The following is an 11,624-nucleotide window of genomic DNA, read 5'->3' as shown; positions in this document are numbered from 1 at the left end:
TGGGAGAGGTTTCTTGATATTCTAACAGCGTCGGTTTGCCTACATGAAGACATAGATGATTCACTTTGTTGGACCAATAACCCAAATAAGAGATTTCACAGTGAAGTTGGGGTATAACTCTTGGTACGAAGAAAACTTCCTTGAAGTAAGATCCTGGCGGTGGAAGGTTCTTTGGCATGTCAAGGCACTGTTGAAATCCAAATTTTGTTTATTGTTAGATTTCAATAAAAACCTCCTTACATGGGACAATCTACAAAGAAGAGGTTGGTGCAAACCAAGATGATGCCCCCTATGTAAGCTCGAGGAGGAGTCACATGAACGCCTTTTTATGCATTGCAATTATAGTAAGTAGATGTGTAGATATCTTTGGTCTAAGTTGAACCTGACTTGCAGATGGACAAGACCCATGCTATCAGACACTTTTATAATATGGTGGTAGGATAAAGTTGTTGTGGCTCTCTCTGAATTACCTTGTATATTAATATCACATGTATGATGGGCTAGAAATCAAAGAATTTTCTAAGAGAAGTTTATTTCCATGGAGATATGTGTAGCAAATATAGTGGTTCTAATGCTACTTCCCACCCTCTTGGACTTCCCAGGCTAATGGGAGGTGTTTCTTTTAACTAACTCGACCTCCATGGTTCTGCTATGGAAATGACATTATAAAATTTCCTCTCACCCAAAGTGCGTGGAACTCACTTTGGATGACACCATCATATCCAACTCATTGAGATATTTCTAGTGATATAACTTTTACGTCAATCCAACCTCTAGATTGAAAGTTATGCCCATTTGAAGTTAGCTAATTAACTCATGCCACATCCACATGATATTGCGAAATGGTATCCACATAGCACTGCCACCTCACTCATGGTCCAACGTGGTGTCCGTTACATCGCCGTGCCATTACGCCACCAGGCCATACTTTTAGGAACATTCCGGTTCAATTATTTGTGGCATGGCATGAATATTCACATTAAGTGACAAGGATGTTCTCTTCCCACAACTTATATCAACATCGCGCCTCGCTATGAAAGACACTGCAAAACATCTATGAGGACCCAATATTCGTGGTGATGTGGCTCATGGCCACATCAACTCCACATCAACATTGCATGGCACCCCCAAGCCAGTTGGAAACACAAAACCACCACCACTTGTTGCCTAGGTGCCGCCTCAGCATAATCCTCCAAATCACCCACATTCACTACATCTAGTTGATGTCCCACTCACATCAGGGTGATGTCACCCTACCACGTGACATCCTTTAGTGATGCCATGTGTCATCCAAAAACCAACTGCTTAACCCTCCAAAATGGATACTATGCCTGCCACATCACATGTCCATGTCCTTTGAAAATCCCATGTGGCATCCACATAGCCTTACTTAGCTTACGTGGCACCTGCAACCTCAGCCCGAGTCAAGGGTCCCATAAGGCTATGCCCCTTCGTGCAATTCAATGTTTCTATGTTATAATCAATTTTGGGTCTAAGTGTAGCTTTCCCATCATGTAACATTCTATGTATCTGTTTCCTAGGACAGACATATCGCTTTTCCCAAGCATTAAGGCTTTCTTGTGCTGCGAAGACATATCTTAGTTCCTCGGGACATACAAATGTTTATTCACGTCGATGTATTCCCATCCCATGGAGACATATCTCCATCCCCTGAAACATATAACTTATTGTTTACTGACAAGAATGATTTCACGTCGCGCCCTCGTGCTTCTTGTCAATAGTACCTTCCTCCATAGAGGCTGCACATAATACTTGGTGTGGCCCGTAGGGCGATAATTAGTACTAAGTATTGCCATTAGATGACAAATCATATAATTAAAACGCGATTAAGGAGAATCCTCCAATCTTTGCCAAAATTTGAATTCTTGTGTTAAGTCTATCAAAGACTTATCTAACCTCGAATACAAACTCGGCTTCCTATGACACTTAGACTTATAAACTTAAGGATTACATGGATTATGCCCAGGTCTCCCTTAAGGTTGAGTTTCACTGTAAATGTTAAGTTCTATAGGAATGAAACCTTCATTCCAACTATATCATTTTGAGCATTGCCCATACAATACAACAACAGAGCTGATGACATGCCTACCATCTAGCATAGAGAAGACACACCAAACTATGGCTAACACTACTTTGTAAATTAGTGGATCCCACACACTACCATTAGATTCACTGATAAAACACACATTACAATATATCGATGATCAACGACCTTAATCAGATAAGTGTCCATGAGATCCATAACATGCCAATAATGGAAATCACACACAATAATTATTTAACTGAGCACACCAAGCATTCATACAAGACCATGTAAATAGATCTATAACTCAGGAACATATCAACAACCATAAGGATTTGCAAGTTCTTCAAACCATGAGGCATTCATATAACCATTTCATTATGGACACTAACAATAACACATTCCTCCACTAACAGTGCAGATACAATCCTTGTTATAACACATAACAACATTACTATTTGTACATAATGCAATATATATATATATATATATATATATATATATATATATATATATATATATATATATATATATATATATATATATATATATATATATATAAAAGTAAATACACCTACTTGTATAACTTGAATGACTGACAATTGAGGTAGGGACTTAAACTCTCCACCCAACCATAGACTAACTGCACTACAATCTTTCTTACAGTTGACCACCCTCGAGCCAGATTCAGACTTTGAGGAGTAAAGTGCGCAAGGGATTTCATACAATTACTAGTCAACCAGATCACACAGGGCATCAGAGCTCACGATGTCTCCAATTGCTAGTTGTTGTAGATATTCAAACACACACAAAGACTACACTGTGCTAAGTAAGAATCCAGAGTACACAATATTTTGACTTGCTCAACCCTGTAGGCCTCTTGAACACACAATGTCTCCACCTTTTCTTCTCCCGCCTTTCCTTCACCCCACACTCCTCATCGTTCTCTTGCTCTTGCAACAACATCGCTCCCTAGCATCTTCCTTCTGTAAGCTCTCCGGTCATTCCAGTATATGCATCCCCGACATACTTTCCCTACAACTTCTGTTCGTGTCTCCTCCCCTCTTGCACCACACCCTTGCCTTCTTTTTCTTGTCCATTCCCCTTGCGTTTTGACTTCCACAACATGTTCGCTGAGGACAAGGACTGTATGGACCTCTCGTCCTCCACTGTAAACTATCCATGCCCTCCTTCAATGCTTGCACTAGTAGGCCATAAATTCATCAAGGAGATTGTTAAGAAAATAAATGCAATGGCTTGGGTTTACAAGCAACTCCTCCTTAGACTTTGAATATGTCTCCTCTCAGTCCAATCATTATTTACATTTTACATTAATTTACATTATGAGTCCATATAATGATATTTACATGAGGGGTGACAAAAAGGGATATTACAATGGCGATGACACAGGAATAGAAATTAGATCTAAAACAGACATGACCCAAGAATTTGAATATGCCAATAATAGACTTTCGATACCCATGGGTTTTTTTATAAGGCTAGCCAAGGTCATCTGCCTTGTTATGGAATGGGTATGGTCCTCTATCTCAGCTAATCTCACTCAATTTGTTGCATATATGTGTTAGGAAGAGGATCAAATAATAAAGCCGAGTTTGTAGCCCTGTGGATGCTATTGGAGTTAGCCAAGGAAAAAGGGGCAACACACCTTTAGGTGATGGGATATTCTAAACTAGTGATAGATTGGGAAAACCAAAAGGTTGAGGTAAGAATACTTGGCATGGAGCCCCTGCTATCTCATATCCATGAAGTTGCCAACTCCTTTGAACTCATTTCCTTCTGTCATATTCTCTATGAACTAAATACTGAAGTTGATTCTTTGTCCAAAGAAGCTCTTGAATTACCAGTTAGTTCTATTAATTATCATGTCTTTATGGATGGGGAGGAGGTTGAGTCCATGGGGACAAACCTCTCCTACTAGATTCTCTAGTCACATTTTTGGAATTGTATTCAGATCCCATTTTATGGGAAGTATTTTTTATGGTAAGTTAAGTCCGGGGCCTCCCGAGGCTAGTGGATACTGCCATGATGAAGACACTGAGATGTTAGAGTATGGTAAAGACAATGCATACAATATATGTATATAATTTTTTTTTTCTCTCTCTCTATATATATCATTTTTCTCAATAAAAAAATATAAATAAAATAAAATAAAATAAAATATATGAAAGAGAAATATCATTAGTAATATAATTAGAAATATGAATATTTGCAAATATTCATCTCGTCGTGATGATGAACCACACTTGAGGTTTGAAATACGTCGGCCAAAAATTTCTCTTATGTAATTTCTACCGAAAGACTTTGCTTAATTCATTATAGATCACAGAACCCTGAATACGAAAAATATTTAAATCTAGTTAATAGATATACAAAAACATAATATTTATAATAAAACTCCTTTAAGCCAAGATCTTCAAGAAATATCACATAGAAAACTTCTTTTTAAAATTTTCTATAAGTGTGCATATCACATTTAAAAATTATAAATATGTCATAAAAATGTCATTGCCACACATGCATATATATGAAATTTTTAATAAAATAAAAAGTAAGAATATTTCTATATATAAAAATGTGAAATTTATATATAATATAAATACTATTATAAACTAACATAAATTGATTTTAATTATGAATTCTTAAATATTAAGAGATCAATTTTTTCTATGTATATATTTTTTTCCAAATTTTTGTATTAAAAAGAGATTTAATTTTAAAAATTTGATTTCTCTAAACACTTGATAAATCTAAAATTAAAATAAAATCTATACTCAATAATCAAAAATTCATTTTTCTAAAAAAAAAAAAATCTTAAAACCTATTTTAGTAAATAATATTTTTTAAACAATAATAATAAAAAATTCACATACACGAGACAACCCATTAACCATTAAATTATAATAAATTTTACGAAAAATACAAAACAGCAATACTACTTTTGACCAGAGATTATAAGGCGTTTCAAAATCCCAAAAAACTAAGGAATACATTACGTTCTATAATATTGTTATTTATTTAAATGCTTAACTAAAAATATCACTAGGAGGAATATTACCTGCCACGATATACAAACCATAAATGTTTATTTATCCCACAACCTCGTGTCAGGTTGAAAGCGTGGTTAGGGTTTTAGATTGACAGCGTGGTTAGGGTTTTAGAGCTGAAAATGCGGTGTTTATAAGGTCATGTCATAACACCAGTAGACTTTCTTTTGTATTCCATTCCCTGGGTGATCGAGTGAGGAGCTGAACCAGAGAGTGAGGGGGAGGGAAAGTTTGAAAGGAGGAAAATGGCGATCCCTCTCATGAACAAGAAGATTGTGAAGAAGCGCGTGAAGAAGTTCAAGAGGCCTCAGAGTGATCGTCGTATTACTGTCAAGGTACCTACACACCCTTCTATCTGCTTATCTAGGTCAGTTTTGTAACATCCTCATCTAAAAAAGGTAAAAAGGGTTTTGGCTTTCGTTCGCCGAGTCGTGCGATGCTGTCGGAGCAGATTTCTAAAGCACTGCAATGCTAACACGGCGGTGAAATCCCCCATTCCCCTTAAAAAGGGTAAAAGTGTTTTGGGTTTTGTTTTCCCAGTTGTTCGATTTTGTCGGAGTAGAGTTTTAAAGGACCACAACCCCAACAAGGCGGTGAAATGCCCCTGCGCCTTGGATCTGAAATGACATGCCTGTTTCCCTTTTTTGTTGTTATCCCAAGCTGGGTTTGTGCGTCGATCCCTTGTTTAAGAAACATTTCCTAAGGGGCTGCACTGGATAGAGTAGAATTTTGTTGGCTTAGGTGCAAGGTCCTAGTGGAGTGGTAGCTATCCTGTCAAAAAAATTGCTCAGGACTTGCACTCTGGTTCCACTACTTTTGCGACAGAGGCCATTTAGACAAGGCAGACCACGGCATGAATGGAACCCTGGAATGCCTATTATTCATTAGCGGGGCACCATAAAAAAGCTTCAATAGGCCGTTATTCCCTATATACTATCATTCTGTCAGATCTACAGAACCCTAGCCTATTGTTGCAAGTTCCTAGTTATTATTTCTATGTAAAGCCGAAGGGAATTTTTTTGTGCTATTGCACTTACAAAATCCAATGAAAGCATGAACCTGCCCCAGTAAGTTCGGTAAAGGAACTGTCGTCTTTTTAAAAAATGCAATAACAGCTTGTAGAATTGTCTTTAAACTGTCCATACATGTATCAAAGAGTTCCATTTTGATATGTTTCAAGGCATAAGAAGCCTTTTTGATATGTTTCAAGACCTAGGAAACCTGATATACACTAAAAATCCCAAAGTTTTATAAATTAATAATCTAATTTTAGGAATATAAATTATTTTTACTTTGCTTTGTTCCAGAAACAAAATAACTGGCATGACCTGTTGAGCTTGCTTTAGCAGAGAATCCGTTTCTCTTTGTTGTGTATACGGGAAAAATAAATGGTCTCGAAAGAACTTGTCATCTCTTTTAACTCATGACAAATAGGCTCGAGAGAGATTTGAGCATATGGTTTCTACTCGTTATCCAATTACGAATCAATTATCTCATCAAAGAGTCTCATATATAGAGAATCTAATTTCAGAAATAGAAATTATTTCTGCTTCGTTTTCTTCCGATATAAAGTGGCTTCCATGAGCTGTTGAGCTTCCTTTAGCTGAGCATCTGTTTCCTTGTTCAACTCTTTGTATAATGGGAGAAAGAAATTGACTCAAAAGAACTTGCCAACTCTCTTGATTGGTTGCCAATAAGCTTGAAAATTGAGAGGCATATTGAGTGCTTGCCATGTACCCTTCATCCAATTAATAAACAAATTGGAATCACCAAAAATATGGATCTCACTAATATATTTGATCAAAGTACATATAAATTGAAATCTTAATCATAAACTCAACATTGTTAAATTTCCATGAAACTTTGCTGCTACTTAGATGAATAATTGAAAGCTGAAATCTAGTTTACTTTCACCAAGATACAAAGTCTTTTAACAATTCATAAGCAACAAAATGAAAACAAAGAGATAAAAAAAATTCAACTCTTTGTATATATTGGAGAAATAAATGGTCTCAAAAGAACTTGCCAACTCTCTTGATTGGTTGCCAATAAGCTTGAAAATTGAGAGACATGTATTGAGTGTTTTCCATTTACCACCCGTCATCCAATTAATAAACAAATTGGAATCACCAAAAATCTGGATCTCATTGATATTTTTGTTCAAAGTACATATAAATTGAAATTTTAAAAGTCATAAACTCAACATTGTTAAATTTCCATGAAACTCTACAACTACTTAGATGAATAATTGAAAATGGATGGATGGAGTTCCCATCCAAAATGTTGGATAGATAATATATTTATTCAGTGCCCTTCCGGAAATCTATAGCAATATGAATCATTGTGGAATTCTCCAATCACTTATAATTGAAATGTAGTTTATTTTCACCAAGATACAAAGTCTCTTAACAATTCATAAGCAACAAAATAAAAACAAAGAGATAAAAACATATGCACAAATTGACACTTATTTTTCTCAAGAAATCCAAGAAACCCAACCTGGAAAACCTGCTTGCTTGATGTGGCTATTTTATTGGTTTTTCTTGAGCACATGGATCTATTACAAAGCAATTTATCTCTCTTGAGAAAGCGTTTTGTTTCTCACACAAATCTCAATTGATACAGTTAATCTTGGCTGATCTTGATCTTGGCTCTCTAGCACACATTTGTTCCTCTGCTCCTTGACTTGCTCTGCAAAATTTCTCACGTCTGCTTGGTCTCTGCGCTCTCCTTGCGTATTAGGTCCCTATTTCCTAACACACATCAACCCCTATTAGTGCAGATCAACTCCTATTTTATAGAGAAAACCTCTATATCCTTGCGTGCTCTGTGCCTCCTATTTCTCAAGACCCAACTCTTCTCTGTATTCTGCCTCCTATTTCTTAAGACCTACCTCTTCTTTGTGCACAGTCGACTCCTAAACCCTAGCGCACTTGTTCCTCCTATTTCTTAGGAAACAATTTTTGCACTCTCCACAATCAAAGCTCCCTCACAAACTCGTGACCTCTTTCTTATCACACAAACCCTTGTGCACAAAACAATTATTTTTCTTGTGCCTTCGTCCTCCTCTTTATAGGCCCAATTCGAACATGCAAGGAGACCCAATTCAAATTTAGAACTCGAGTTCTTGATTGATGAGTTAACTGAGAGTGATACTCTTTCTCTCTCCAATCAACACTAGAGTTCTTGACTTACCCTTCAATCAAGACTGAAGACTAACTCACTCAAACGGAATTGTTAGCAACCATCTCGTGTTTTAGTCAGACTGATGAATACTCCTCTTTAATTGGAGCTCCAACTCCATGTATGTTAACTTGATGATTATTTCAGTAAAATGGAAATAACTCATCCTAACTGAAGTCTATCTCGTGAGGACAATTTGAGGTCTTCACTGGATAAGGCACAAGATGGAAGACCTTGCTCGCTACATTTTCAATAAGAACAATTATTTGACCCTTCTCCTAACCCCACCTTGTACTTTATAGTGATGCTTTAACATATACGAAGTTCCACATGCACTACTAAAATATGGAGGACCTTGTTTGGATTCATCAAAAAGGCCCCATGCTTGAGCTTCGTTAATGACTAGTTTCTATAGTTGTCCACATTATTTGAGGAAATAGATCTTATTTGGGAAAAATGCTAAAAAGAGGGAATTCTTTTTTACTCAAAAGATGTGTTTCTTTCCAACCAAATACCCAAGATGATCAGGCATGGTAGTGCATTGAATTCATTGAGTTCTCTCTTGTTCACCACCATCCATTAAGGCTTTTCTTTGTAGAATCCTTAGGGCACCCATCTTTTACACAAGTTAATTGCTTAACTTTTATCTAGACTTTACTTAACATGGGTGCATTTATTGATTCTTTCTATATGAATAAATAAGTGATCATTATTGATTTTCTCTACATGAGTAAAGCATGGGTGCATTTATTGATTCTCTCTACATGAGTAAATAAGTAATCATTTATTGATTCTCTCTACATGAGTAAATAAATGATCATTTATTGATTCTATATAGTTTTAATACTTGAACTAGTTCAACATGGAATTGGTGAAACTAGTTGAGTTGATAGGTCATTGAGTCACCTTAGCGTTCAACTTTTCAACTCAACTTTCGAATTGGAATTGGTGAAATTGGTTGAGCTAATAGATACCAAATTGTCCTAAACTGGATGAGTCATCTTTTGAACCCCACATGTGGATTGAACAAGTAAAATTCAATTTTTATATATAAAAATTAGAAAACCTAACTCATAAACCCTAACAATGTTGGCAATCAATGTTAATGTTAAATTATTAAAGTAAAATGTTTTACTTAAAATTTTAACATCACCATTAATTATTTCAAGATGTTTGAGAGTGGTTTAAACTTTATCAGACTTCATATGGAGAAATTTGAGATTTGTATTCCACTCAAAATTCAATAAACTTAACAGTTTTCAGAATTTTAGGAATGGTGAGATTGCAACATTTCCATTGAATTCTATCTTGTATGAGGGCATGGGATTGGCATTTAATCAAGAACACCAAGTCTTTTATGAACCTTTGATGTTGGTGGTATTGACTGTTTCACTCCTTTGTCATGGCCATGACCTTACAAAAAAGTACTTTTCACTCAAACCAAATTCATTGGTTAGATACAATAAGATTTTCCTACCATATTGTAAGGTTGAGGAGATTTACCCTTCACTCAACCAAAATAGTTAGCTAGCTGTATTATTTTTTTCTATCATATTATAAGTTTGAGGAGAACAAGTCTTAAGAATCTAGCTAGATGATGTTTTAGAGATATTGCAGATGATCCCATTTCTAGTAGTAGTGATGAGTGATCATGTTGATTAGTGATTAGAAACTTGCAACATAATTTTTGGACTCTTAAAGGCCATTTAGAGACTCACTAAGTATTTATTTTGTTGCTGATATGTATTGCACTTGGTGCAATTTTGATATATCCATAGCTACATGGTATATATAGATGATCAAACTTTGCATATTTTGTCTCTAATGGTTTGGAATCTTGTTAATATATATATTTCAATTAGAATGAGTCTATTTGAGTTTGAGTCAAAACCTAATTTGATAGGTGGTTGAATCATTGTTTTGAGTCTGAATTTTAAAATTATGGTATGCATATTCCCATATTCTCTTCTTTTTTATAGCGAATCACACAAATAGTTGTCTTTTTTGGTGTCTTCAGTTTCCATAATACCTTCCACCACTAGCTTGATTCTTGTATCTTAGATGTTAGTATTACATGGTACCCCAATTGAGTAGGATATACACTTGAGGTTTGATTCTTTGACCAAGCAATAATGTGTTTTCCTCCCTTATTCAAACATGAGTTGGTCATAAATATGCATATTCATCTTTGAAATCCAAATTGTGTGCATTCACTTAGCCTTGTTGCCAATTAATTGTAGTCTTTGGGTCTATTATTTGATTGAGGGTATGGAACAGTTTCTCTTGAACAATCTCAATCAATCTCTTTGGAAGTTTTTAGTTTAAACTCGTTCCTACATCCTATCCAAGTTGACTTTGATCCCAACTTATTGTCCACTCATTGTACCATGCAAATGCCTTGCCATGGGATACATCATTTATCGCCTTCCTTGGAATCTTGATCTAGTATATCATTGAACCAAGCCTTGTATAGTTTTGCATAATAATTTGTTTCCATGAACCCTCATGAGTTCTAACTTCTTACACATCACAAGCCCTTGCTTGCCAACCATTTTCCAGAAAATGAATATTTATTAAGCTCCAGTGACTCTCTTTGGGCTTTTTTGTTATTTTTCTCTTCATTAGAGCGATACTTCCATTGTTTCTTTTATGTGTTCACATGCATTTGAAGCATTTCTTATATTTTCTAGCTCTTGTTTGGGTATATATGTTAGATAGTTCCAAAGCACTTGGATTGCTTTCAGTATTAACTTCACTAGAGTTAGGTTTCCCCCAGTTGACAACCATCTTATTATGCGAATGATTTATTATACTGTTTTGCTACAACATGTACTCAAATATTGTAAGCTTTTATTGTTGAAAGCATTCAAAAGAAACCCGTGTAAGAAGTTTAGCTTGTCCAACGTTTTGGGTGGACACTCCAACCATCATTAGGGATGAAAAATCTTAATGATGATCGAACTAGTGCTATGAAGCCCTAAATAGATAAAAACCGTGTCCACCCATCTTAGGATGAAAAATCTTAATGATGACGAACTAGTGCTATGAAGCCCTAAATAGATAAAAACCCTTGCTAGCTGTTGCAGGGCAATTAATGGATCAAAGGGAAAAGTTAATTAAAAGGGATGGGGGTCAAAATAGCCGTTGGAGGAAAAATGATGGGTCAAAGTTCAAATAAAGAATTTTGAGAAATGAAATTAAATGATAAAACAAAATCTCAAAAAGATAAAAGATTAGAGTCAAATTATTAAAATTATTCATAAAAAATTATGAAATTAATTACTACTATAAAATATTGGGATAATAAAGAGAAATATATAATATTGGGGTTA

The sequence above is a fragment of the Pinus tabuliformis genome, chromosome 5_2 (genome assembly GCF_031772625.1).
Source record: "Pinus tabuliformis cultivar Carrire ecotype Pingquan chromosome 5_2, CPIR1, whole genome shotgun sequence".
Classification (NCBI taxonomy): Eukaryota; Viridiplantae; Streptophyta; class Pinopsida; order Pinales; family Pinaceae; genus Pinus; species Pinus tabuliformis.
The sequence above is the reverse complement of the archived record's forward strand: the minus strand, read 5'-3'. Positions refer to the sequence as shown.